The sequence below is a fragment of the Chroicocephalus ridibundus genome, chromosome 6, assembly GCF_963924245.1.
Source record: "Chroicocephalus ridibundus chromosome 6, bChrRid1.1, whole genome shotgun sequence".
Lineage (NCBI taxonomy): Eukaryota > Metazoa > Chordata > Aves > Charadriiformes > Laridae > Chroicocephalus > Chroicocephalus ridibundus.
The window spans coordinates 64,196,686-64,223,330 of NC_086289.1; positions in this window are offsets into that span (position 1 = coordinate 64,196,686).

Here is a 26,645-nt window from a genome sequence, read left to right on the forward strand (position 1 = left end):
GCGGTGCCAAGTGGGAAAGGGTGGTTTTGAGGCTGAAGGCAGCAGGAAAGCCTGCAGCCCCCAGGTGTGTGGGGCTACGCAAGTGGTTCCCAAAGAGCTTTAGAACAAGGCCTAGTTTTCCCTGCTGGCTCTTTGGGCGTGGGACCAATCCCCAGCCATATGGCCATTTTTGTGTCTGGAGCGAAGCCAAGTGGGACAGGGCGGTTTTGAGGCTGAAGGCAGCAGGAAAGCCTGCGGCCCGCAGGTCTGTGGGGCCACACAAGCGGTTCCCAAAGAGCTTTAGAACAAGGCCTAGTTTTCCCTACTGGCTCTTTGGGCGTGGGACCAATCTCCAGCCATATGGCCATTTTTGTGCCTGGCGTGGCGCCAAATGGGAAAGGGTGGTTTTGAGGCTGAAGGCAGCAGGAAAGCCTGCAGCCCGCAGGTGTGTGGGGCTACGCAAGCCGTTCCCAAAGAGCTTTAGAACAAGGCATAATTTTCCCTGCTGGCTCTTTGGGCGTGGGACCAATCTCCAGCCATATGGCCATTTTTGTGACTATAGCGACGCCAAGTGGGACAGGGCGGTTTTGAGGCTGAAGGCAGCAGGAAAGCCTGCAGCCGCCAGGTGTGTGGGGCTACGCAAGTTGTTCCCAAAGAGCTTTAGAACAAGGCATAATTTTCCCTGCTGGCTCTTTGGGCGTGGGACCAATCTCCAGACATATGGCCATTTTTGTGCCTGGCGTGGCGCCAAGTGGGAAAGGGTTGTTTTGAGGCTGAAGGCAGCAGGTAAGCCTGCACCCCCAGGTGTATGGGGCTACTCAAGCGGTTCCAAAAGAACTTTAGAACAAGGCATAGTTTTCCCTGCTGGCTTTTTGGGCATGGGACCAATCTCCAGACATATGGCCATTTTTGTGCCTGGCGTGGCGCCAAGTGGGAAAGGGTGGTTTTGAGGCTGAAGGCAGCAGGAAAGCCTGCAGCCCCCAGGTGTGTGGGGCTACGCAAGTAATTCTCAAAGAGCTTTAGAACAAGGCATAGTTTTCCCTGCTGGCTGTTTGGTTGTGGGACCCATATCCATACCTATGGCCATTTTTGTGCCTGGCGTGGCGCCAAGTGGGAAAGGGTGGTTTTGAGGCTGAAGGCAGCAGGAAAGCCTGCAGCCCGCAGGTGTGTGGGGCTACGCAAGCGGTTCACAAAGAGCTTTAGAACAAGGCATAGTTTTCCCTGCTGGCTCTTTGGGAGTGGGACCAATCTCCAGCCATATGGCCATTTTTGTGTCTGGAGCGACGCAAAGTGGGACAGGGCGGTTTTGAGGCTGAAGGCAGCAGGAAAGCCTGCAGCCCCCAGGTGTGTGGGGCTACGCAAGTTGTTCCCCAACAGCTTTAGAACAAGGCCTAGTTTTCCCTGCTGGCTCTTTGGGCGTGGGACTAATCTCCAGACATATGGCCTTTTTTTTATTGCCTGGAGCGACGCCAAGTGGGAAAGGGCGGTTTTGAGGCTGAAGGCAGCAGGAAAGCCTGCAGCCCCCAGGTGTGTGGGGCTACGCAGGCCGTTCCTAAGAGCTTTAGAACAAGGCCTAGTTTTCCCTGCTGGCTCTTTGGGCGTGGGACCAATCTCCAGACATATGGCCATTTTTGTGCCTGGCGCGGTGCCAAGTGGGAAAGGGTGGTTTTGAGGCTGAAGGCAGCAGGAAAGCCTGCAGCCCCCAGGTGTGTGGGGCTACGCAAGCGGTTCCCAAAGAGCTTTAGAACAAGGCATAGTTTTCCCTGCTGGCTCTTTGGGCGTGGGACCAGTCTCCAGCCATATGGCCATTTTTGTGCCCTGCGCGGTGCCACGTGGGAAAGGGTGGTTTTGAGGCTGAAGGGAGCAGTTAATCCTGCAGCCCCCAGGTGTGTGGGGCTACGCAAGCGGTTCCCAAAGAGCTTTAGAACAAGGCATAGTTTTCCCTGCTGGCTCTTTGGGCGTGGGACCAATCTCCAGACATATGGCCATTTTTGTGCCTGGCGTGGCGCCAAGTGGGAAAGGGTGGTTTTGAGGCTAAAGGCAGCAGGAAAGCCTGCAGCCCCCAGGTGTGTGGGGCTACGCAAGCGGTTCCAAAAGAGCTTTAGAACAAGGCCTAGTTTTCCCTGCTGGCTCTTTGGGCGTTGGACCCATGTCCAGACATATGGCCATTTTTGGGCCTGGTGCGGCGACAAGTAGGAAAGGGTGGTTTTGAGGTTGAAGGCAGCAGGAAAGCCTGCAGCCCCCAGGTGTGTGGGGCTACGCAAGCGGTTTCCAAAGAGCTTTAGAACAAGGCATAGTTTTCCCTGCTGGCTCTTTGGGTGTGGGACCCATATCCATACCTATGGCCATTTTTCTGCCTGGCGTGGCGCCAAGTGGGAAAGGGTGGTTTTGAGGCTGAAGGCAGCAGGAAAGCCTGCAGCCCCCAGGTGTCTGGGGCTACGCAAGCGGTTCCCAAAGAGCTTTAGAATAAGGCATAGTTTTCCCTGCTGGCTCTTTGGGCGTGGGACCAATCTCCAGCCATATGGCCATTTTTGTGTCTGGAGCGACGCAAAGTGGGACAGGGCGGTTTTGAGGCTGAAGGCAGCAGGAAAGCCTGCAGCCCCCATTTGTGTGGGGCTACGCAAGTTGTTCCCCAACAGCTTTAGAACAAGGCATAGTTTTCCCTGCTGGCTCTTTGGGCGTGGGACTAATCTCCAGACATATGGCCTTTTTTTTATTGCCTGGAGCGACGCCAAGTGGGACAGGGCGGTTTTAAGGCTGAAGGCAGCAGGAAAGCCTGCAGCCCCCAGGTGTATGGGGCTACGCAACCGGTTCCAAAAGAGCTTTAGAACAAGGCCTAGTTTTCCCTGCTGGCTCTTTGGGCATTGGACCCATCACCAGACATATGGCCATTTTTGGGCCTGGCGCGGCGACAAGTGGGGAAGGGTGGTTTTGAGGCTGAAGGCAGCAGAAAAGCCTGCAGCCCCCATGTCCGTGGGGCTAAGCAAGCGGTTCCCAAAGAGCTTTAGAACAAGGCCTAGTTTTCCCTGCTGGCTCTTTGGGCGTGGGACCAATCTCCAGACATATGGCCATTTTTGGGCCTGGCGCGGCGCCAAGTGGGAAAGGGTGGTTTTGAGGCTGAAGGCAGCAGGAAAGCCTGCAGCCCCCAGGTGTGTGGGCCTACGCAAGTAATTCTCAAAGAGCTTTAGAACAAGGCCTAGATTTCCCTGCTGGCTCTTTGGGCGTGGGACCCATCACCAGACATATGGCCATTTTTGTGCCTGACGTGGTGCCAAGTGGGAAAGGGTGGTTTTGAGGCTGAAGGCAGCAGGAAAGCCTGCAGCCCCCAGCTGTGTGGGGCTACGGAAGTAATTCCCAAAGAGCTTTAGAACAAGGCCTAGATTTCCCTGCTGGCTCTGTGGGCGTGGGACCAATCTCCAGCCATATGGCCATTTTTGTGACTATAGCGACGCCAAGTGGGACAGGGCGGTTTTGAGGCTGAAGGCAGCAGGAAAGCCTGCAGCCCCGAGGTGTGTGGGGCTACGCAAGCGGTTCCCAAAGAGCTTTAGAACAAGGCATAATTTTCCTTGCTGGCTCTTTGGGCGTGGGACCAATCTCCAGACATATGGCCATTTTTGGGCCTGGCGCGGCGCCAAGTGGGACAGGGCTGTTTTGAGGCTGAAGGCAGCAGGAAAGCCTGCAGCCCCCAGGTGTGTGGGGCTACGCAAGCGGTTCCCAAAGAGCTTTAGAACAAGGCCTAGTTTTCCCTGCTGGCTCTTTGGGCGTGTGACCAATCTCCAGACATATCGCCATTTTTGTGCCTGGAGCGACGCCAAGTGGGAAAGGGCGGTTTTGAGGCTGAAGGCAGCAGGAAAGCCTGCAGCCCCCAGGTGTGTGGGGCTACGCAAGCGGTTCCCAAAGAGCTTTAGAACAAGGCCTAGTTTTCCCTGCTGGCTCTTTGGGCGTTGGACCCATCACCAGACATATGGCCATTTTGGGCCTGGCACGGCGACAAGTGGGAAAGGGTGGTTTTGAGGCTGAAGGCAGCAGGAAAGCCTGCAGCCCCCAGGTCCGTGGGGCTACGCAAGAGGTTCCCAAAGAGCTTTAGAACAAGGCTTAGTTTTCCCTGCTCGCTCTTTGGGCGTGGGACCAGTCTCCAGACATATGGCCATTTTTGTGCCTGGCGCGGTGCCAAGTGGGAAAGGGTGTTTTTGAGGCTGAAGGCAGCAGGAAAGCCTGCAGCCCCCAGGTGTGTGGGGCTACGCAAGCGGTTCCCAAAGAGCTTTAGAACAAGGCATAGTTTTCCCTGCTGGCTCTTTGGGCGTGGGACCAGTCTCCAGCCATATGGCCATTTTTGTGCCTGGCGCGGTGCCACGTGGGAAAGGGTGGTTTTGAGGCTGAAGGGAGCAGTTAATCCTGCAGCCCCCAGGTGTGTGGGGCTACGCAAGCGGTTCCCAAAGAGCTTTAGAACAAGGCATAGTTTTCCCTTCTGGCTCTTTGGGCGTGGGACCAATCTCCAGACATATGGCCATTTTTGTGCCTGGCGTGGCGCCAAGTGGGAAAGGGTGGTTTTGAGGCTGAAGGCAGCAGGAAAGCCTGCAGCCCCCAGGTGTGTGGGGCTACGCAAGCGGTTCCAAAAGAGCTTTAGAACAAGGCCTAGTTTTCCCTGCTGGCTCTTTGGGCGTTGGACCCATGTCCAGACATATGGCCATTTTTGGGCCTGGTGCGGCGACAAGTAGGAAAGGGTGGTTTTGAGGTTGAAGGCAGCAGGAAAGCCTGCAGCCCCCAGGTGTGTGGGGCTACGCAAGCGGTTTCCAAAGAGCTTTAGAACAAGGCATAGTTTTCCCTGCTGGCTCTTTGTGTGTGGGACCCATATCCATACCTATGGCCATTTTTGTGCCTGGCGTGGCGCCAAGTGGGAAAGGGTGGTTTTGAGGCTGAAGGCAGCAGGAAAGCCTGCAGCCCCCAGGTGTGTGGGGCTACGCAAGTAATTCCCAAAGAGCTTTAGAACAAGGCCTAGTTTTCCCTGCTGGCTCTTTGGGCATGGGACCCATCACCAGACATATGGCCATTTTTGTGCCTGGCGTGGCGCCAAGTACGAAAGGGTGGTTTTGAGGCTGAAGGCAGCAGGAAAGCCTGGAGCCCCCAGGTGTGTGGGGCTACGCAAGCGGTTCCAAAAGAGCTTTAGAACAAGGCATAGTTTTCCCTGCTGGCTCTTTGGGCGTGGGACCAGTCTCCAGACATATGGCCATTTTTGTGCCTGACGTGGCGCCAAGTGGGAAAGGGTGGTTTTGAGGATGAAGGCAGCAGGAAAGCCTGCAGCCCCCAGGTGTATGGGGCTACGCAAGCGGTTCCCAAAGAGCTTTAGAACAAGGCCTAGTTTTCCCTGCTGGCTCTTTGGGCGTGGGACCAATCTCCAGACATATGGCCATTTTTGTGCCTGGAGCGACGCCAAGTGGGACAGGGCGGTTTTGAGGCTGAAGGCAGCAGGAAAGCCTGCAGCACCCAGGTTTGTGGGGCTACGCAAGTAATTCCCAAAGAGCTTTAGAACAAGGCCTAGTTTTCCCTGCTGGCTCTTTGGGCGTGGGACCCATCACCAGACATATGGCCATTTTTGTGCCTGGCGTGGCGCCAAGTGGGAAAGGGTTGTTTTGAGGCTGAAGGCAGCAGGTAAGCCTGCACCCCCAGGTGTATGGGGCTACTCAAGCGTTTCCCAAAGAGCTTTAGAACAAGGCATAGTTTTCCCTGCTGGCTCTTTGGGCGTGGGACCAATCTCCAGCCATATGGCCATTTTTGTGCCTGGCGTGGCGCCAAGTAGGAAAGGGTGGTTTTGAGGCTGAAGGCAGCAGGAAAGCCTGCAGCCCCCAGGTCCGTGGGGCTACGCAAGCTGTTCCCAAAGAGCTTTAGAACAAGGCATAGTTTTCCCTGCTGGCTCTTTGGGCGTGGGACCTGTCTCCAGACATATGGCCATTTTTGTGCCTGACGTGGCGCCAAGTGGGAAAGGGTGGTTTTGAGGCTGAAGGCAGCAGGAAAGCCTGCAGCCCCCAGGTGTATGGGGCTACGCAAGCGGTTCCCAAAGAGCTTTAGAACAAGGCCTAGTTTTCCCTGCTGGCTCTTTGGGCGTGGGACCAGTCTCCAGACATATGGCCATTTTTGTGCCTGGAGCGACGACAAGTGGGACAGGGCGGTTTTGAGGCTGAAGGCAGCAGGAAAGCCTGCAGCACCCAGGTTTGTGGGGCTACGCAAGTAATTCCCAAAGAGCTTTAGAACAAGGCCTAGTTTTCCCTGCTGGCTCTTTGGGCGTGGGACCCATCACCAGACATATGGCCATTTTTGTGCCTGGCGTGGCGCCAAGTGGGAAAGGGTTGTTTTGAGGCTGAAGGCAGCAGGTAAGCCTGCACCCCCAGGTGTATGGGGCTACTCAAGCGGTTCCCAAAGAACTTTAGAACAAGGCATAGTTTTCCCTGCTGGCTCTTTGGGCGTGGGACCAGTCTCCAGCCATATGGCCATTTTTGTGCCTGGCGCGGTGCCACGTGGGAAAGGGTGGTTTTGAGGATGAAGGGAGCAGGTAATCCCGCAGACCCCAGGTGTGTGGGGCTACGAAAGCGGTTCCAAAAAAGCTTTAGAACAAGGCCTAGTTTACCCTGCTGCCTCTTTGGGCGTGGGACCAATCTCCAGACATATGGCCATTTTTGTGCCTGCAGCGACGCCAAGTGGGACAGGGCGGTTTTGAGGCTGAAGGCAGCAGGAAAACCTGCGGCCCGCAGGTCTGTGGGGCCACACAAGCGGTTCCCAAAGAGCTTTAGAACAAGGCATAGTTTTCCCTGCTGGCTCTTTGGGCGTGGGACCAATCTCCAGACATATGGCCATTTTTGTGCCTGGCGTGGCGCCAAGTGGGAAAGGGTGGTTTTGAGGCTGAAGGCAGCAGGAAAGCCTGCAGCCCGCAGGTGTGTGGGGCTACGCAAGCCGTTCCCAAAGAGCTTTAGAACAAGGCCTAGATTTCCCTGCTGGCTCTTTGGGCGTGGGACCAATCTCCAGCCATATGGCCATTTTTGTGACTATAGCGACGCCAAGTGGGACAGGGCGGTTTTGAGGCTGAAGGCAGCAGGAAAGCCTGCAGCCCCCAGGTGTGTGGGGCTACGCAAGCAGTTCCCAAAGAGCTTTAGAACAAGGCATAATTTTCCCTGCTGGCTCTTTGGGCGTGGGACCAATCTCCAGCCATATGGCCATTTTTGTGACTATAGCGACGCCAAGTGGGACAGGGCGGTTTTGAGGCTGAAGGCAGCAGGAAAGCCTGCAGCCGCCAGGTGTGTGGGGCTACGCAAGTTGTTCCCAAAGAGCTTTAGAACAAGGCATAATTTTCCCTGCTGGCTCTTTGGGCGTGGGACCAATCTCCAGACATATGGCCATTTTTGTGCCTGGCGTGGCGCCAAGTGGGAAAGGGTGGTTTTGAGGCTGAAGGCAGCAGGAAAGCCTGCAGCCCCCAGGTGTGTGGGGCTACGCAAGTAATTCTCAAAGAGCTTTAGAACAAGGCATAGTTTTCCCTGCTGGCTGTTTGGTTGTGGGACCCATATCCATACCTATGGCCATTTTTGTGCCTGGCGTGGCGCCAAGTGGGAAAGGGTGGTTTTGAGGCTGAAGGCAGCAGGAAAGCCTGCAGCCCGCAGGTGTGTGGGGCTACGCAAGCGGTTCACAAAGAGCTTTAGAACAAGGCATAGTTTTCCCTGCTGGCTCTTTGGGAGTGGGACCAATCTCCAGCCATATGGCCATTTTTGTGTCTGGAGCGACGCAAAGTGGGACAGGGCGGTTTTGAGGCTGAAGGCAGCAGGAAAGCCTGCAGCCCCCAGGTGTGTGGGGCTACGCAAGTTGTTCCCCAACAGCTTTAGAACAAGGCCTAGTTTTCCCTGCTGGCTCTTTGGGCGTGGGACTAATCTCCAGACATATGGCCTTTTTTTTATTGCCTGGAGCGACGCCAAGTGGGAAAGGGCGGTTTTGAGGCTGAAGGCAGCAGGAAAGCCTGCAGCCCCCAGGTGTGTGGGGCTACGCAGGCCGTTCCTAAGAGCTTTAGAACAAGGCCTAGTTTTCCCTGCTGGCTCTTTGGGCGTTGGACCCATCACCAGACATATGGCCATTTTTGGGCCTGGCGCGGCGACAAGTGGGGAAGGGTGGTTTTGAGGCTGAAAGCAGCAGAAAAGCCTGCAGCCCCCAGGTCCGTGGGGCTAAGCAAGCGGTTCCCAAAGAGCTTTAGAACAAGGCCTAGTTTTCCCTGCTGGCTCTTTGGGCGTGGGACCAATCTCCAGACATATGGCCATTTTTGTGCCTGGCGCGGTGCCAAGTGGGAAAGGGTGGTTTTGAGGCTGAAGGCAGCAGGAAAGCCTGCAGCCCCCAGGTGTGTGGGGCTACGCAAGCGGTTCCCAAAGAGCTTTAGAACAAGGCATAGTTTTCCCTGCTGGCTCTTTGGGCGTGGGACCAGTCTCCAGCCATATGGCCATTTTTGTGCCTGGCGCTGTGCCACGTGGGAAAGGGTGGTTTTGAGGCTGAAGGGAGCAGTTAATCCTGCAGCCCCCAGGTGTGTGGGGCTACGCAAGCGGTTCCCAAAGAGCTTTAGAACAAGGCATAGTTTTCCCTGCTGGCTCTTTGGGCGTGGGACCAATCTCCAGACATATGGCCATTTTTGTGCCTGGCGTGGCGCCAAGTGGGAAAGGGTGGTTTTGAGGCTAAAGGCAGCAGGAAAGCCTGCAGCCCCCAGGTGTGTGGGGCTACGCAAGCGGTTCCAAAAGAGCTTTAGAACAAGGCCTAGTTTTCCCTGCTGGCTCTTTGGGCGTTGGACCCATGTCCAGACATATGGCCATTTTTGGGCCTGGTGCGGCGACAAGTAGGAAAGGGTGGTTTTGAGGTTGAAGGTAGCAGGAAAGCCTGCAGACCCCAGGTGTGTGGGGCTACGCAAGCGGTTTCCAAAGAGCTTTAGAACAAGGCATAGTTTTCCCTGCTGGCTCTTTGGGTGTGGGACCCATATCCATACCTATGGCCATTTTTGTGCCTGGCGTGGCGCCAAGTGGGAAAGGGTGGTTTTGAGGCTGAAGGCAGCAGGAAAGCCTGCAGCCCCCAGGTGTCTGGGGCTACGCAAGCGGTTCCCAAAGAGCTTTAGAATAAGGCATAGTTTTCCCTGCTGGCTCTTTGGGTGTGGGACCCATATCCATACCTATGGCCATTTTTGTGCCTGGCGTGGCGCCAAGTGGGAAAGGGTGGTTTTGAGGCTGAAGGCAGCAGGAAAGCCTGCAGCCCCCAGGTGTGTGGGGCTACGCAAGTAATTCCCAAAGAGCTTTAGAACAAGGCCTAGTTTTCCCTGCTGGCTCTTTGGGCATGGGACCAATCTCCAGACATATGGCCATTTTTGTGCCTGGCGCGGCGACAAGTGGGGAAGGGTGGTTTTGTGGCTGAAGGCAGCAGGAAAGCCTGCAGCCCCCAGGTCCGTGGGGCTACGCAAGAAGTTCCCAAAGAGCTTTAGAACAAGGCATAGTTTTCCCTGCTGGCTCTTTGGGCGTGGGACCAATCTCCAGCCATATGGCCACTTTTGTGCCTGGCGTGGTGCCACGTGGGAAAGGGTGGTTTTGAGGCTGAAGGCAGCAGGAAAGCCTGCAGCCCCCAGGTCTGTGGGGCTACGCAAGCGGTTCCAAAAGAGCTTTAGAACAAGGCATAGTTTTCCCTGCTGGCTCTTTGGGCGTGGGACCAGTCTCCAGACATATGGCCATTTTTGTGCCTGACGTGGCGCCAAGTGGGAAAGGGTGGTTTTGAGGCTGAAGGCAGCAGGAAAGCCTGCAGCCCCCAGGTCCGTGGGGCTACGCAAGCGGTTCCCAAAGAGCTTTAGAACAAGGCCTAGTTTTCCCTGCTGGCTCTTTGGGCGTGGGACCAATCTCCAGACATATGGCCATTTTTGTGCCTGGAGCGACGCCAAGTGGGACAGGGCGGTTTTGAGGCTGAAGGCAGCAGGAAAGCCTGCAGCACCCAGGTTTGTGGGGCTACGCAAGTAATTCCCAAAGAGCTTTAGAACAAGGCCTAGTTTTCCCTGCTGGCTCTTTGGGCGTGGGACCCATCACCAGACATATGGCCATTTTTGTGCCTGGCGTGGCGCCAAGTGGGAAAGGGTTGTTTTGAGGCTGAAGGCAGCAGGTAAGCCTGCACCCCCAGGTGTATGGGGCTACTCAAGCGTTTCCCAAAGAGCTTTAGAACAAGGCATAGTTTTCCCTGCTGGCTCTTTGGGCGTGGGACCAGTCTCCAGCCATATGTCCATTTTTGTGCCTGGCGCGGTGCCACGTGGGAAAGGGTGGTTTTGAGGCTGAAGGGAGCAGGTAATCCTGCAGCCCCCAGGTGTGTGGGGCTACGCAAGCGGTTCCAAAAGAGCTTTAGAACAAGGCATAGTTTTCCCTGCTGGCTCTTTGGGCGTGGGACCAGTCTCCAGACATATGGCCATTTTTGTGCCTGACGTGGCGCCAAGTGGGAAAGGGTGGTTTTGAGGCTGAAGGCAGCAGGAAAGCCTGCAGCCCCCAGGTGTATGGGGCTACGCAAGCGTTTCCCAAAGAGCTTTAGAACAAGGCCTAGTTTTCCCTGCTGGCTCTTTGGGCGTGGGACCAATCTCCAGACATATGGCCATTTTTGCGCCTGGAGCGACGCCAAGTGGGACAGGGCGGTTTTGAGGCTGAAGGCAGCAGGAAAACCTGCAGCCCGCAGGTCTGTGGTGCCACACAAGCGGTTCCCAAAGAGCTTTAGAACAAGGCATAGTTTTCCCTGCTGGCTCTTTGGGCGTGGGACCAATCTCCAGACATATGGCCATTTTTGTGCCTGGCGTGGCGCCAAGTGGGAAAGGGTGGTTTTGAGGCTGAAGGCAGCAGGAAAGCCTGCAGCCCCCAGGTGTGTGGGGCTACGCAAGCCGTTCCCAAAGAGCTTTAGAACAAGGCCTAGATTTCCCTGCTGGCTCTTTGGGCGTGGGACCAATCTCCAGCCATATGGCCATTTTTGTGACTATAGCGACGCCAAGTGGGACAGGGCGGTTTTGAGGCTGAAGGCAGCAGGAAAGCCTGCAGCCCCCAGGTGTGTGGGGCTACGCAAGTAATTCTCAAAGAGCTTTAGAACAAGGCATAGTTTTCCCTGCTGGCTGTTTGGTTGTGGGACCCATATCCATACCTATGGCCATTTTTGTGCCTGGCGTGGCGCCAAGTGGGAAAGGGTGGTTTTGAGGCTGAAGGCAGCAGGAAAGCCTGCAGCCCGCAGGTGTGTGGGGCTACGCAAGCGGTTCACAAAGAGCTTTAGAACAAGGCATAGTTTTCCCTGCTGGCTCTTTGGGCGTGGGACCAATCTCCAGCCATATGGCCATTTTTGTGTCTGGAGCGACGCAAAGTGGGACAGGGTGGTTTTGAGGCTGAAGGCAGCAGGAAAGCCTGCAGCCCCCAGCTGTGTGGGGCTACGCAAGTTGTTCCCCAACAGCTTTAGAACAAGGCCTAGTTTTCCCTGCTGGCTCTTTGGGCGTGGGACTAATCTCCAGCCATATGGCCTTTTTTTTATTGCCTGGAGCGACGCCAGGTGGGACAGGGCGGTTTTGAGGCTGAAGGCAGCAGGAAAGCCTGCAGCCCCCAGGTGTATGGGGCTACGCAAGCGGTTCCCAAAGAGCTTTAGAACAAGGCCTAGTTTTCCCTGCTGGCTCTTTGGGCGTTGGACCCATCACCAGACATATGGCCATTTTTGGGCCTGGCGCGGCGACAAGTGGGGAAGGGTGGTTTTGAGGCTGAAAGCAGCAGAAAAGCCTGCAGCCCCCAGGTCCGTGGGGCTAAGCAAGCGGTTCCCAAAGAGCTTTAGAACAAGGCCTAGTTTTCCCTGCTGGCTCTTTGGGCGTGGGACCAATCTCCAGACATATGGCCATTTTTGTGCCTGGCGTGGCGCCAAGTGGGAAAGGGTGGTTTTGAGGCTGAAGGCAGCAGGAAAGCCTGCAGCCCCCAGGTGTGTGGGGCTACGCAAGTAATTCTCAAAGAGCTTTAGAACAAGGCCTAGATTTCCCTGCTGGCTCTTTGGGCGTGGGACCAATCTCCAGACATATGGCCATTTTTGTGCCTGGCGTGGCGCCAAGTGGGACAGGGCGGTTTTGAGGCTGAAGGCAGCAGGAAAGCCTGCAGCCCCCAGCTGTGTGGGGCTACGCAAGCGGTTCCCAAAGAGCTTTAGAACAAGGCATAGTTTTCCCTGCTGGCTCTTTGGGCGTGGGACCAGTCTCCAGCCATATGGGTATTATTGTGCCTGGTGTGGCGCCAAGTAGGAAAGGGTGGTTTTGAGGCTGAAGGCAGCAGGAAAGCCTGCAGCCCCCAGGTCTGTGGGGCTACGCAAGCGGTTCCCAAAGAGCTTTAGAATAAGGCATAGTATTCCCTGCTGGCTCTTTGGGCGTGGGACCAATCTCCAGACATATGGCCATTTTTCTGCCTGGAGCGACGCCAAGTGGGACAGGGCGGTTTTGAGGCTGAAGGCAGCAGGAAAGCCTGCAGCCCCCAGGTGTGTAGGGCTACGCAAGAGGTTCCCAAAGAGCTTTAGAACAAGGCATAGTTTTCCCTGCTGGCTCTTTGGGCGTGGGACCAATCTCCAGACATATGGCCATTTTTGTGCCTAGCGCGGTGCCACGTGGAAAAGGGTGGTTTTGAGGCTGAAGGCAGCAGGAAAGCCTGCAGCCCCCAGGTGTGTGGGGCTACGCAAGAGGTTCCAAAAGAGCTTTAGAACAAGGCATAATTTTCCCTGCTGGCTCTTTGGGCGTGGGACCAATCTCCAGCCATATGGCCATTTTTGTGACTATAGCGACGCCAAGTGGGACAGAGCGGTTTTGAGGCTGAAGGCAGCAGGAAAGCCTGCAGCCGCCAGGTGTGTGGGGCTACGCAAGTTGTTCCCAAAGAGCTTTAGAACAAGGCATAGTTTTCCCTGCTGGCTGTTTGGTTGTGGGACCAATCTCCAGACATATGGCCATTTTTGTGCCTGGCGTGGCGCCAAGTGGGAAAGGGTTGTTTTGAGGCTGAAGGCAGCAGGTAAGCCTGCACCCCCAGGTGTATGGGGCTACTCAAGCGGTTCCCAAAGAACTTTAGAACAAGGCCTAGTTTTCCCTGCTGGCTTTTTGGGCATGGGACCAATCTCCAGACATATGGCCATTTTTGTGCCTGGCGTGGCGCCAAGTGGGAAAGGGTGGTTTTGAGGCTGAAGGCAGCAGGAAAGCCTGCAGCCCCCAGGTGTGTGGGGCTACGCAAGTAATTCTCAAAGAGCTTTAGAACAAGGCATAGTTTTCCCTGCTGGCTCTTTGGTTGTGGGACCCATATTCATACCTATGGCCATTTTTGTGCCTGGCGTGGCGCCAAGTGGGAAAGGGTGGTTTTGAGGCTGAAGGCAGCAGGAAAGCCTGCAGCCCGCAGGTGTGTGGGGCTACGCAAGCGGTTCACAAAGAGCTTTAGAACAAGGCATAGTTTTCCCTGCTGGCTCTTTGGGCGTGGGACCAATCTCCAGCCATATGGCCATTTTTGTGTCTGGAGCGACGCAAAGTGGGACAGGGCGGTTTTGAGGCTGAAGGCAGCAGGAAAGCCTGCAGCCCCCAGGTGTGTGGGGCTACGCAAGTTGTTCCCCAACAGCTTTAGAACAAGGCATAGTTTTCCCTGCTGGCTCTTTGGGCGTGGGACTAATCTCCAGACATATGGCGTTTTTTTATTGCCTGGAGCGACGCCAGGTGGGACAGGGCGGTTTTGAGGCTGAAGGCAGCAGGAAAGCCTGCAGCCCCCAGGTGTATGGGGCTACGCAAGCGGTTCCCAAAGAGCTTTAGAACACGGCCTAGTTTTCCCTGCTGGCTCTTTGGGCGTTGGACCCATCACCAGACATATGGCCATTTTTGGGCCTGGCGCGGCGACAAGTGGGGAAGGGTGGTTTTGAGGCTGAAAGCAGCAGAAAAGCCTGCAGCCCCCAGGTCCGTGGGGCTAAGCAAGCGGTTCCCAAAGAGCTTTAGAACAAGGCCTAGTTTTCCCTGCTGGCTCTTTGGGCGTGGGACCAATCTCCAGACATATGGCCATTTTTGTGCCTGGCGTGGCGCCAAGTGGGAAAGGGTGGTTTTGAGGCTGAAGGCAGCAGGAAAGCCTGCAGCCCCCAGGTCCGTGGGGCTACGCAAGAGGTTCCCAAAGAGCTTTAGAACAAGGCCTAGATTTCCCTGCTGGCTCTTTGGGCGTGGGACCAATCTCCAGACATATGGCCATTTTTGTAACTATAGCGACGCCAAGTGGGAAAGGGCGGTTTTGAGGCTGAAGGCAGCAGGAAAGCCTGCAGCCCCCAGGTGTGTGGGGCTACGCAAGTGGTTCCCAAAGAGCTTTAGAACAAGGCATAATTTTCCTTGCTGGCTCTTTGGGCGTGGGACCAATCTCCAGACATATCGCCATTTTTGTGCCTGGAGCGACGCCAAGTGGGAAAGGGCGGTTTTGAGGCTGAAGGCAGCAGGAAAGCCTGCAGCCCCCAGGTGTGTGGGGCTACGCAAGCGGTTCCCAAAGAGTTTTAGAACAAGGCCTAGTTTTCCCTGCTGGCTCTTTGGGCGTTGGACCCATCACCAGACATATGGCCATTTTTGGGCCTGGCGTGGCGCCAAGTGGGAAAGGGTGGTTTTGAGGCTGAAGGCAGCAGGAAAGCCTGCAGCCCCCAGGTCCGTGGGGCTACGCAAGAGGTTCCCAAAGAGCTTTAGAACAAGGCTTAGTTTTCCCTGCTGGCTCTTTGGGCGTGGGACCAGTCTCCAGCCATATGGGTATTATTGTGCCTGGCGCGGCGCCAAGTGGGAAAGGGTGGTTTTGAGGCTGAAGGCAGCAGGAAAGCCTGCAGCCCCCAGGTCTGTGGGGCTACGCAAGCGTTTCCCAAAGAGCTTTAGAACAAGGCATAGTTTTCCCTGCTGGCTCTTTGGGCGTTGGACCCATCACCATACATATGGCCATTTTTGGGCCTGGCGAGGCGACAAGTGGGGAAGGGTGGTTTTGAGGCTGAAGGCAGCAGGAAAGCCTGCAGCCCGCAGGTGTGTGGGGCTACGCAAGCGTTTCCCAAAGAGCTTTAGAACAAGGCATAGTTTTCCCTGCTGGCTCTTTGGGCGTGGGACCAATCTCCAGACATATGGCCATTTTTCTGCCTGGAGCGACGTGAAGTGGGACAGGGCGGTTTTGAGGCTGAAGGCAGCAGGAAAGCCTGCAGCCCCCAGCTGTGTAGGGCTACGCAAGAGGTTCCCAAAGAGCTTTAGAACAAGGCATAGTTTTCCCTGCTGGCTCTTTGGGCGTGGGACCAATCTCCAGACATATGGCCATTTTTGTGCCTGGCGCGGTGCCACGTGGAAAAGGGTGGTTTTGAGGCTGAAGGCAGCAGGAAAGCCTGCAGCCCCCAGGTGTGTGGGGCTACGCAAGAGGTTCCAAAAGAGCTTTAGAACAAGGCATAATTTTCCCTGCTGGCTCTTTGGGCGTGGGACCAATCTCCAGCCATATGGCCATTTTTGTGACTATAGCGACGCCAAGTGGGACAGGGCGGTTTTGAGGCTGAAGGCAGCAGGAAAGCCTGCAGCCGCCAGGTGTGTGGGGCTACGCAAGTTGTTCCCAAAGAGCTTTAGAACAAGGCATAATTTTCCCTGCTGGCTCTTTGGGCGTGGGACCAATCTCCAGACATATGGCCATTTTTGTGCCTGGCGTGGCGCCAAGTGGGAAAGGGTTGTTTTGAGGCTGAAGGCAGCAGGTAAGCCTGCACCCCCAGGTGTATGGGGCTACTCAAGCGGTTCCCAAAGAACTTTAGAACAAGGCATAGTTTTCCCTGCTGGCTTTTTGGGCATGGGACCAATCTCCAGACATATGGCCATTTTTGTGCCTGGCGTGGCGCCAAGTGGGAAAGGGTGGTTTTGAGGCTGAAGGCAGCAGGAAAGCCTGCAGCCCCCAGGTGTGTGGGGCTACGCAAGTAATTCTCAAAGAGCTTTAGAACAAGGCATAATTTTCCCTGCTGGCTGTTTGATTGTGGGACCCATATCCATACCTATGGCCATTTTTGTGCCTGGCGTGGCGCCAAGTGGGAAAGGGTGGTTTTGAGGCTGAAGGCAGCAGGAAAGCCTGCAGCCCGCAGGTGTGTGGGGCTACGCAAGCGGTTCACAAAGAGCTTTAGAACAAGGCATAGTTTTCCCTGCTGGCTCTTTGGGCGTGGGACCAATCTCCATCCATATGGCCATTTTTGTGTCTGGAGCGACGCAAAGTGGGACAGGGCGGTTTTGAGGCTGAAGGCAGCAGGAAAGCCTGCAGCCCCCAGGTGTGTGGGGCTACGCAAGTTGTTCCCCAACAGCTTTAGAACAAGGCATAGTTTTCCCTGCTGGCTCTTTGGGCGTGGGACTAATCTCCAGACATATGGCCTTTTTTTTATTGCCTGGAGCGACGCCAAGTGGGACAGGGCGGTTTTGAGGCTGAAGGCAGCAGGAAAGCCTGCAGCCCCCAGGTGTATGGGGCTACGCAAGCGGTTCCCAAAGAGCTTTAGAACAAGGCCTAGTTTTCCCTGCTGGCTCTTTGGGCGTTGGACCCATCACCAGACATATGGCCATTTTTGGGCCTGGCGCTGCGACAAGTGGGGAAGGGTGGTTTTGAGGCTGAAAGCAGCAGAAAAGCCTGCAGCCCCCAGGTCCGTGGGGCTAAGCAAGCGGTTCCCAAAGAGCTTTAGAACAAGGCCTAGTTTTCCCTGCTGGCTCTTTGGGCGTGGGACCAATCTCCAGACACATGGCCATTTTTGTGCCTGGCGTGGCGCCAAGTGGGACAGGGTGGTTTTGAGGCTGAAGGCAGCAGGAAAGCCTGCAGCCCCCAGGTGTGTGGGGCTACGCAAGTAATTCTCAAAGAGCTTTAGAACAAGGCCTAGATTTCCCTGCTGGCTCTTTGGGCGTGGGACCCATCACCAGACATATGGCCATTTTTGTGCCTGACGTGGCGCCAAGTGGGAAAGGGTGGTTTTGAGGCTGAAGGCAGCAGGAAAGCCTGCAGCCCCCAGCTGTGTGGGGCTACGTAAGCGGTTCCCAAAGAGCTTTAGAACAAGGATTAGATTTCCCTGCTGGCTCTTTGGGCGTGGGACCAATCTCCAGCCATATGGCCATTTTTGTAACTATAGCGACGCCAAGTGGGACAGGGCGGTTTTGAGGCTGAAGGCAGCAGGAAAGCCTGCAGCCCCCAGGTGTGTGGGGCTACGCAAGTGGTTCCCAAAGAGCTTTAGAACAAGGCATAATTTTCCTTGCTGGCTCTTTGGGCGTGGGACCAATCTCCAGACATATGGCCATTTTTGGGCCTGGCGCGGCGCAAAGTGGGACAGGGCTGTTTTGAGGCTGAAGGCAGCAGGAAAGCCTGCAGCCCCCAGGTGTGTGGGGCTACGCAAGCGGTTCCCAAAGAGTTTTAGAACAAGGCCTAGTTTTCCCTGCTGGCTCTTTGGGCGTTGGACCCATCACCAGACATATGGCCATTTTTGGGCCTGGCGTGGCGCCAAGTGGGAAAGGGTGGTTTTGAGGCTGAAGGCAGCAGGAAAGCCTGCAGCCCCCAGGTGTGTGGGGCTACGCAAGAGGTTCCCAAAGAGCTTTAGAACAAGGCTTAGTTTTCCCTGCTGGCTCTTTGGGCGTGGGACCAGTCTCCAGACATATGGCCATTTTTGTGCTTGGCGCGGTGCCAAGTGGGAAAGGGTGGTTTTGAGGCTGAAGGCAGCAGGAAATCCTGCAGCCCCCAGGTGTTTGGGGCTACGCAAGCGTTTCCCAAAGAGCTTTAGAACAAGGCATAGTTTTCCCTGCTGGCTCTTTGGGCGTTGGACTCATCTCCAGACATATGGCCATTTTGGAGCTTGGCGCGGCGACAAGTGGGGAAGGGTGGTTTTGAGGCTGAAGGCAGCAGGAAAGCCTGCAGCCCGCAGGTCCGTGGGGCTATGCAAGCGGTTCCCAAAGAGCTTTAGAACAAGGCATAGTTTTCCCTGCTGGCTCTTTGGGCGTGGGTCCAGTCTCCAGCCATATGGCCATTTTTGTGCCTGGCGCGGCGCCAAGTGGGAAAGGGTGGTTTTGAGGCTGAAGGCAACAGGAAAGCCGGCAGCCCCCAGGTGTGTGGGGCTACGCAAGCCGTTCCCAAAGAGCTTTAGAACAAGGCATAGTTTTCCCTGCTGGCTCCTTGGGTGTGAGACCCATATCCATACCTATGGCAATTTTTGTGCCTGGCGTTGCGCCAAGTGGGAAAGGGTGGTTTTTAGGCTGAAAGTGCCGAAAAAGCCTGCAGCCCCCAGGTCCGTGGGGCTACGCAAGCGGTTCCCAAAGAGCTTTAGAACAAGGCCTAGTTTTCCCTGCTGGCTCTTTGGGCGTGGGACCCATCAACAGACATATGGCCATTTTTGTGCGTGGTGCGGCCAGAAGTGGGAAAGGGTGTTTTTGAGGCTGAAAGTGCCAAAAAAGCCTGCAGCCCGCAGCTGTGTGGGGCTACGCAAGCGGTTCCCAAAGAGCTTTAGAACAAGGCATAGTTTCCCTGCTGGCTCTTTGGGCGTGGGACCAAGCTCCAGCCATATGGCAATTTTTGTGCCTGGCGCGGCGCAAAGTGGGAAAGGGTGGTTTTGAGGCTGAAGGCAGCAGGAAAGCCTGCAGCCCGCAGGTGTGTGGGGCTACGCAAGAGGTTCCCAAAGAGCTTTAGAACAAGGCCTAGTTTTCCCTGCTGGCTCTTTGGGAGTTGGACCCATCTCTAGACATATGGCCATTTTTGTGCCTGGCGCGGCGCCAAGTGGGAAAGGGTGGTTTTGAGGCTGAAGGCAGCAGGAAAGCCTGCAGCCCCCAGGTCTGTGGGGCTACGCAAGCCGTTCCCAAAGAGCTTTAGAACAAGGCATATTTATCCCTGCTGGCTCTTTGGGCGTGGGACCAATCTCCAGCCATATGGCAATTTTTGTGCCTGGAGCGACGCCAAGTGGGAAAGGGTGGTTTTGAGGCTGAAGGCAGCAGGAAAGCCTGCAGCCCCCAGCTGTGTGGGGCTACGCAAGCGTTTCCCAAAGAGCTTTAGAACAAGGCATAGTTTTCCCTGCTGGCTCTTTGGGCGTTGGACTCATCTCCAGACATATGGCCATTTTGGGGCTTGGCGCGGCGACAAGTGGGGAAGGGTGGTTTTGAGGCTGAAGGCAGCAGGAAAGCCTGCAGCCCGCAGGTCCGTGGGGCTATGCAAGCGGTTCCCAAAGAGCTTTAGAACAAGGCATAGTTTTCCCTGCTGGCTCTTTGGGCGTGGGACCAGTCTCCAGCCATATGGCCATTTTTGTGCCTGGCGCGGTGCCAAGTGGGAAAGGGTGGTTTTGAGGCTGAAGGCAGCAGGAAAGCCTGCAGCCCCCAGGTGTGTGGGGCTACGCAAGCGGTTCCAAAGAGCTTTAGAACAAGGCATAGTTTTCCCTGCTGGCTCCTTGGGTGTGGGACCCATATCCATACCTATGGCAATTTTTGTGCCTGGCGTGGCGCCAAGTGGGAAAGGGTGGTTTTGAGGCTGAAGGCAGCAGGAAAGCCTGCAGCCCCCAGGTGTGTGGGGCTACGCAAGCGTTTCCCAAAGAGCTTTAGAACAAGGCATAGTTTTCCCTGCTGGCTCCTTGGGTGTGAGACCCATATCCATACCTATGGCAATTTTTGTGCCTGGCGTTGCGCCAAGTGGGAAAGGGTTGTTTTGAGGCTGAAAGTGCCGAAAAAGCCTGCAGCCCCCAGGTCCGTGGGGCTACGCAAGCGGTTCCCAAAGAGCTTTAGAACAAGGCCTAGTTTTCCCTGCTGGCTCTTTGGGCGTGGGACCCATCAACAGACATTTGGCCATTTTTGTGCGTGGTGCGGCCAGAAGTGGGAAAGGGTGTTTTTGAGGCTGAAAGTGCCAAAAAAGCCTGCAGCCCGCAGCTGTGTGGGGCTACGCAAGCGGTTCCCAAAGAGCTTTAGAACAAGGCATAGTTTCCCTGCTGGCTCTTTGGGCGTGGGACCAATCTGCAGACATATGGCAATTTTTGTGCCTGGCGCGGCGCAAAGTGGGAAAGGGTGTTTTTGAGGCTGAAGGCAGCAGGAAAGCCTGCAGCCCCCAGGTCTGTGGGGCTACGCAAGCCGTTCCCAAAGAGCTTTAAAACAAGGCATAGTTTTCCCTGCTGGCTCTTTGGGAGTTGGACCCATCTCTAGACATATGGCCATTTTTGTGCCTGGCGTGGCGCCAAGTGGGACAGGGCGGTTTTGAGGCTGAAGGCAGCAGGAAAGCCTGCAGCCCCCAGGTCTGTGGGGCTATGCAAGCGGTTCCCAAAGAGCTTTAGAACAAGGCCTAATTTTCCCTGCTGGCTCTTTGGGCGTGGGACCAATCTCCAGCCATATGGCCATTTTTGTGCCTGGCGCGGCGCCAAGTGGGAAAGGGTGGTTTTGAGGCTGAAGGCAGCAGGAAAGCCTGCAGCCCCCAGGTGAGTGGGGCTACGCAAGCCGTTCCCAAAGAGCTTTAGAACAAGGCATATTTATCCCTGCTGGCTCTTTGGGCGTGGGACCAATCTCCAGCCATATGGCAATTTTTGTGCCTGGAGCGACGCCAAGTGGGAAAGGGTGGTTTTGAGGCTGAAGGCAGCAGGAAAGCCTGCAGCCCCCAGGTCTGTGGGGCTACGCAAGCGTTTCCCAAAGAGCTTTAGAACAAGGCCTAGTTTTCCCTGCTGGCTCTTTGGGCGTTGGACTCATCTCCAGACATATGGCCATTTTGGGGCTTGGCGCGGCGACAAGTGGGGAAGGGTGGTTTTGAGGCTGAAGGCAGCAGGAAAGCCTGCAGCCCGCAGGTCCGTGGGGCTATGCAAGCAGTTCCCAAAGAGCTTTAGAACAAGGCATAGTTTTCCCTGCTGGCTCTTTGGGCGTGGGACCAGTCTCCAGCCATATGGCCATTTTTGTGCCTGGCGCGGCGCCAAGTGGGAAAGGGTGGTTTTGAGGCTGAAGGCAGCAGGAAAGCCTGCAGCCCCCAGGTGTGTGGGGCTACGCAAGCCGTTCCCAAAGAGCTTTAGAACAAGGCATAGTTTTCCCTGCTGGCTCTTTGGGCATGGGACCAATCTGCATACATATGGCAATTTTTGTGCCTGGCGTGGCGCCAAGTGGGAAAGGGTGGTTTTGAGGCTGAAGGCAGCAGGAAAGCCTGCAGCCCCCAGGTGTGTGGGGCTACGCAAGCGTTTCCCAAAGAGCTTTAGAACAAGGCATAGTTTTCCCTGCTGGCTCCTTGGGTGTGAGACCCATATCCATACCTATGGCAATTTTTGTGCCTGGCGTTGCGCCAAGTGGGAAAGGGTGGTTTTGAGGCTGAAAGTGCCGAAAAAGCCTGCAGCCCCCAGGTCCGTGGGGCTACGCAAGCGGTTCCCAAAGAGCTTTAGAACAAGGCCTAGTTTTCCCTGCTGGCTCTTTGGGCGTGGGACCCATCAACAGACATTTGGCCATTTTTGTGCGTGTTGCGGCCAGAAGTGGGAAAGGGTGGTTTTGAGGCTGAAAGTGCCAAAAAAGCCTGCAGCCCGCAGCTGTGTGGGGCTACGCAAGCGGTTCCCAAAGAGCTTTAGAACAAGGCATAGTTTCCCTGCTGGCTCTTTGGGCGTGGGACCAAGCTCCAGCCATATGGCAATTTTTGTGCCTGGCGCGGCGCAAAGTGGGAAAGGGTGTTTTTGAGGCTGAAGGCAGCAGGAAAGCCTGCAGCCCGCAGGTGTGTGGAGCTACGCAAGCGGTTCCCAAAGAGCTTTAGAACAAGGCCTAGTTTTCCCTGCTGGCTCTTTGGGTGTGGGACCCATATCCATACCTATGGCCATTTTTGTGCCTGGCGTGGCGCCAAGTGGGAAAGGGTGTTTTTGAGGCTGAAGGCAGCAGGAAAGCCTGCAGCCCCCAGGTCTGTGGGGCTACGCAAGCCGTTCCCAAAGAGCTTTAAAACAAGGCATAGTTTTCCCTGCTGGCTCTTTGGGAGTTGGACCCATCTCTAGACATATGGCCATTTTTGTGCCTGGCGGGGCGCCAAGTGGGAAAGGGTGGTTTTGAGGCTGAAGGCAGCAGGAAAGCCTGCAGCCCCCAGGTCTGTGGGGCTATGCAAGCGGTTCCCAAAAAGCTTTAGAACAAGGCCTAGTTTTCCCTGCTGGCTCTTTGGGCGTGGGACCAATCTCCAGCCATATGGCCATTTTTGTGCCTGGCGCGGCGCCAAGTGGGAAAGGGTGGTTTTGAGGCTGAAGGCAGCAGGAAAGCCTGCAGCCCCCAGGTCTGTGGGGCTACGCAAGCCGTTCCCAAAGAGCTTTAGAACAAGGCATATTTATCCCTGCTGGCTCTTTGGGCGTGGGACCAATCTCCAGCCATATGGCAATTTTTGTGCCTGGAGCGACGCCAAGTGGGAAAGGGTGGTTTTGAGGCTGAAGGCAGCAGGAAAGCCTGCAGCCCCCAGGTCTGTGGGGCTACGCAAGCGTTTCCCAAAGAGCTTTAGAACAAGGCATAGTTTTCCCTGCTGGCTCTTTGGGCGTTGGACTCATCTCCAGACATATGGCCATTTTGGGGCTTGGCGCGGCGACAAGTGGGGAAGGGTGGTTTTGAGGCTGAAGGCAGCAGGAAAGCCTGCAGCCCGCAGGTCCGTGGGGCTATGCAAGCGGTTCCCAAAGAGCTTTAGAACAAGGCATAGTTTTCCCTGCTGGCTCTTTGGGCGTGGGACCAGTCTCCAGACATATGGCCATTTTTGTGCCTGGCGCGGCGCCAAGTGGGAAAGGGTGGTTTTGAGGCTGAAGGCAGCAGGAAAGCCTGCAGCCCCCAGGTGTGTGGGGCTACGCAAGCCGTTCCCAAAGAGCTTTAGAACAAGGCATAGTTTTCCCTGCTGGCTCCTTGGGTGTGGGACCCATATCCATACCTATGGCAATTTTTGTGCCTGGCGTGGCGCCAAGTGGGAAAGGGTGGTTTTGAGGCTGAAGGCAGCAGGAAAGCCTGCAGCCCCCAGGTGTGTGGGGCTACGCAAGCGGTTCCCAAAGAGCTTTAGAACAAGGCATAGTTTTCCCTGCTGGCTCTTTGGCGTGGGACCAAGCTCCAGCCATATGGCCATGTTTGTGCCTGGCGCGGCGCCAAGTGGGAAAGGGTGGTTTTGAGGCTGAAGGCAGCAGGAAAGCCTGCAGCCCCCAGGTCCGTGGGGCTACGCAAGAGGTTCCCAAAGAGCTTTAGAACAAGGCATAGTTTTCCCTGCTGGCTCTTTGGGCGTTGGACCCATCTCCAGACATATGGCCATTTTGGGGCTTGGCGCGGCGACAAGTGGGGAAGGGTGGTTTTGAGGCTGAAGGCAGCAGGAAAGCCTGCAGCCCCCAGGTGTGTGGGGCTACGCAAGCGGTTCCCAAAGAGCTTTAGAACAAGGCATAGTTTTCCCTGCTGGCTCTTTGGGTGTGGGACCAGTCTCCAGCCATATGGCCATTTTTGTGCCTGGCGCGGCGCCAAGTGGGAAAGGGTGGTTTTGAGGCTGAAGGCAGCAGGAAAGCCTGCAGCCCCCAGGTCCGTGGGGCTACGCAAGAGGTTCCCAAAGAGCTTTAGAACAAGGCATAGTTTTCCCTGCTGGCTCTTTGGGCGTTGGACCCATCTCCAGACATATGGCCATTTTGGGGCTTGGCGCGGCGACAAGTGGGGAAGGGTGGTTTTGAGGCTGAAGGCAGCAGGAAAGCCTGCAGCCCCCAGCTGTGTGGGGCTACGCAAGCGGTTCCCAAAGAGCTTTAGAACAAGGCCTAGTTTTCCCTGCTGGCTCTTTGGGCGTGGGACCCATCAACAGACATTTGGCCATTTTTGTGCCTGGTGCGGCCAGAAGTGGGAATAGGTGTTTTTGAGGCTGAAAGTGCCAAAAAAGCCTGCAGCCCGCAGCTGTGTGGGGCTACGCAAGAGGTTCCCAAAGAGCTTTAGAACAAGGCATAGTTTTCCCTGCTGGCTCTTTGGGCGTGGGACCAATATCCAGACATTGGCCATTTTTGTGCCTGGCGCGGCGCCAAGTGAGAAACGGTGGTTTTGAGGCTGAAGGCAGCAGGAAAGCCTGCAGCCCGCAGGTGTGTGGGACTACGCAAGCGGTTCCCAAAGAGCTTTAGAACAAGGCCTAGTTTTCCCTGCTGACTCTTTGGGCGTTTGACCAGTCTCCAGCCATATGGCCATTTTTGTGCCTGGCGCGGCGCCAAGTGGGAAAGGGTGTTTTTGAGGCTGAAGGCAGCAGGAAAGCCTGCAGCCCCCAGGTGTGTGGGGCTACGCAAGCGGTTCCCAAAGAGCTTTAGAACAAGGCCTAGTTTTCCCTGCTGGCTCTTTGGGCGTGGGACCAGTCTCCAGACATATGGCCATTTTTGTGCCTGGCGCGGCGACAAGTGGGGAAGGGTGTTTTTGAGGCTGAAGGCAGCAGGAAAGCCTGCAGCCCGCAGGTCTGTGGGGCTACGCAAGCGGTTCCCAAAGAGCTTTAGAACAAGGCATAGTTTTCCCTGCTGGCTCTTTGGGCGTGGGACCAATCTCCAGACATATGGGCATTTTTGTGCCTCGCGCGGCGCCAAGTGGGAAAGGGTGGTTTTGAGGCTGAAGGCAGCAGGAAAGCCTGCAGCCCCCAGGTCCGTGGGGCTACGCAAGAGGTTCCCAAAGAGCTTTAGAACAAGGCATAGTTTTCCCTGCTGGCTCTTTGGGTGTGGGACCCATATCCATACCTATGGCCATTTTTGTGCCTGGCGTGGCGCCAAGTGGGAAAGGGTGTTTTTGAGGCTGAAGGCAGCAGGAAAGCCTGCAGCCCCCAGGTCTGTGGGGCTACGCAAGCCGTTCCCAAAGAGCTTTAAAAAAGAAGGCATAGTTTTCCCTGCTGGCTCTTTGGGCGTGGGACCAATCTGCAGACATATGGCCACTTTGGGGCTTGGCGCGGCGACAAGTGGGAAAGGGTGGTTTGGAGGCGGAAAGTGCCGAAAAAGCCTGCAGCCCCCAGGTCCGTGGGGCTACGCAAGAGGTTCCCAAAGAGCTTTAGAACAAGGCATAGTTTTCCCTGCTGGCTCTTTGGGCGTTGGACCCATCTCCAGACATATGGCCATTTTGGGGCTTGGCGCGGCGACAAGTGGGGAAGGGTGGTTTTGAGGCTGAAGGCAGCAGGAAAGCCTGCAGCCCCCAGCTGTGTGGGGCTACGCAAGCGGTTCCCAAAGAGCTTTAGAACAAGGCATAGTTTCCCTGCTGGCTCTTTGGGCGTGGGACCAAGCTCCAGCCATATGGCAATTTTTGTGCCTGGCGTGGCGCCAAGTGGGAAAGGGTGGTTTTGAGGCTGAAGGCAGCAGGAAAGCCTGCAGCCCCCAGGTCCGTGGGGCTACGCAAGCGGTTCCCAAAGAGCTTTAGAACAAGGCATAGTTTTCCCTGCTGGCTCTTTGGGTGTGGGACCCATATCCATACCTATGGCCATTTTTGTGCCTGGCGTGGCGCCAAGTGGGAAAGGGTGGTTTTGAGGCTGAAGGCAGCAGGAAAGCCTGCAGCCCGCAGGTGTGTGGGGCTACGCAAGCGGTTCCCAAAGAGCTTTAGAACAAGGCCTAGTTTTCCCTGCTGGCTCTTTGGGCGTGGGACCCATCAACAGACATTTGGCCATTTTTGTGCCTGGTGCGGCCAGAAGTGGGAATAGGTGTTTTTGAGGCTGAAAGTGCCAAAAAAGCCTGCAGCCCGCAGCTGTGTGGGGCTACGCAAGAGGTTCCCAAAGAGCTTTAGAACAAGGCATAGTTTTCCCTGCTGGCTCTTTGGGCGTGGGACCAATATCCAGACATTGGCCATTTTTGTGCCTGGCGCGGCGCCAAGTGAGAAAGGGTGGTTTTGAGGCTGAAGGCAGCAGGAAAGCCTGCAGCCCGCAGGTGTGTGGGACTACGCAAGCGGTTCCCAAAGAGCTTTAGAACAAGGCCTAGTTTTCCCTGCTGACTCTTTGGGCGTGGGACCAGTCTCCAGCCATATGGCCATTTTTGTGCCTGGCGTGGCGCCAAGTGGTAAAGGGTGTTTTTGAGGCTGAAGGCAGCAGGAAAGCCTGCAGCCCCCAGGTCCATGGGGCTACGCAAGCGGTTCCCAAAGAGCTTTAGAACAAGGCATAGTTTTCCCTGCTGGCTCTTTGGGCGTGGGACCAGTCTCCAGACATATGGCCATTTTTGTGCCTGGCGCGGCGACAAGTGGGGAAGGGTGTTTTTGAGGCTGAAGGCAGCAGGAAAGCCTGCAGCCCGCAGGTCTGTGGGGCTACGCAAGCGGTTCCCAAAGAGCTTTAGAACAAGGCATAGTTTTCCCTGCTGGCTCTTTGGGCGTGGGACCAATCTCCAGACATATGGGCATTTTTGTGCCTCGCGCGGCTCCAAGTGGGAAAGGGTGGTTTTGAGGCTGAAGGCAGCAGGAAAGCCTGCAGCCCCCAGGTCCGTGGGGCTACGCAAGAGGTTCCCAAAGAGCTTTAGAACAAGGCATAGTTTTCCCTGCTGGCTCTTTGGGTGTGGGACCCATATCCATACCTATGGCCATTTTTGTGCCTGGCGTGGCGCCAAGTGGGAAAGGGTGTTTTTGAGGCTGAAGGCAGCAGGAAAGCCTGCAGCCCCCAGGTCTGTGGGGCTACGCAAGCCGTTCCCAAAGAGCTTTAAAAAAGAAGGCATAGTTTTCCCTGCTGGCTCTTTGGGCGTGGGACCAATCTGCAGACATATGGCCATTTTGGGGCTTGGCG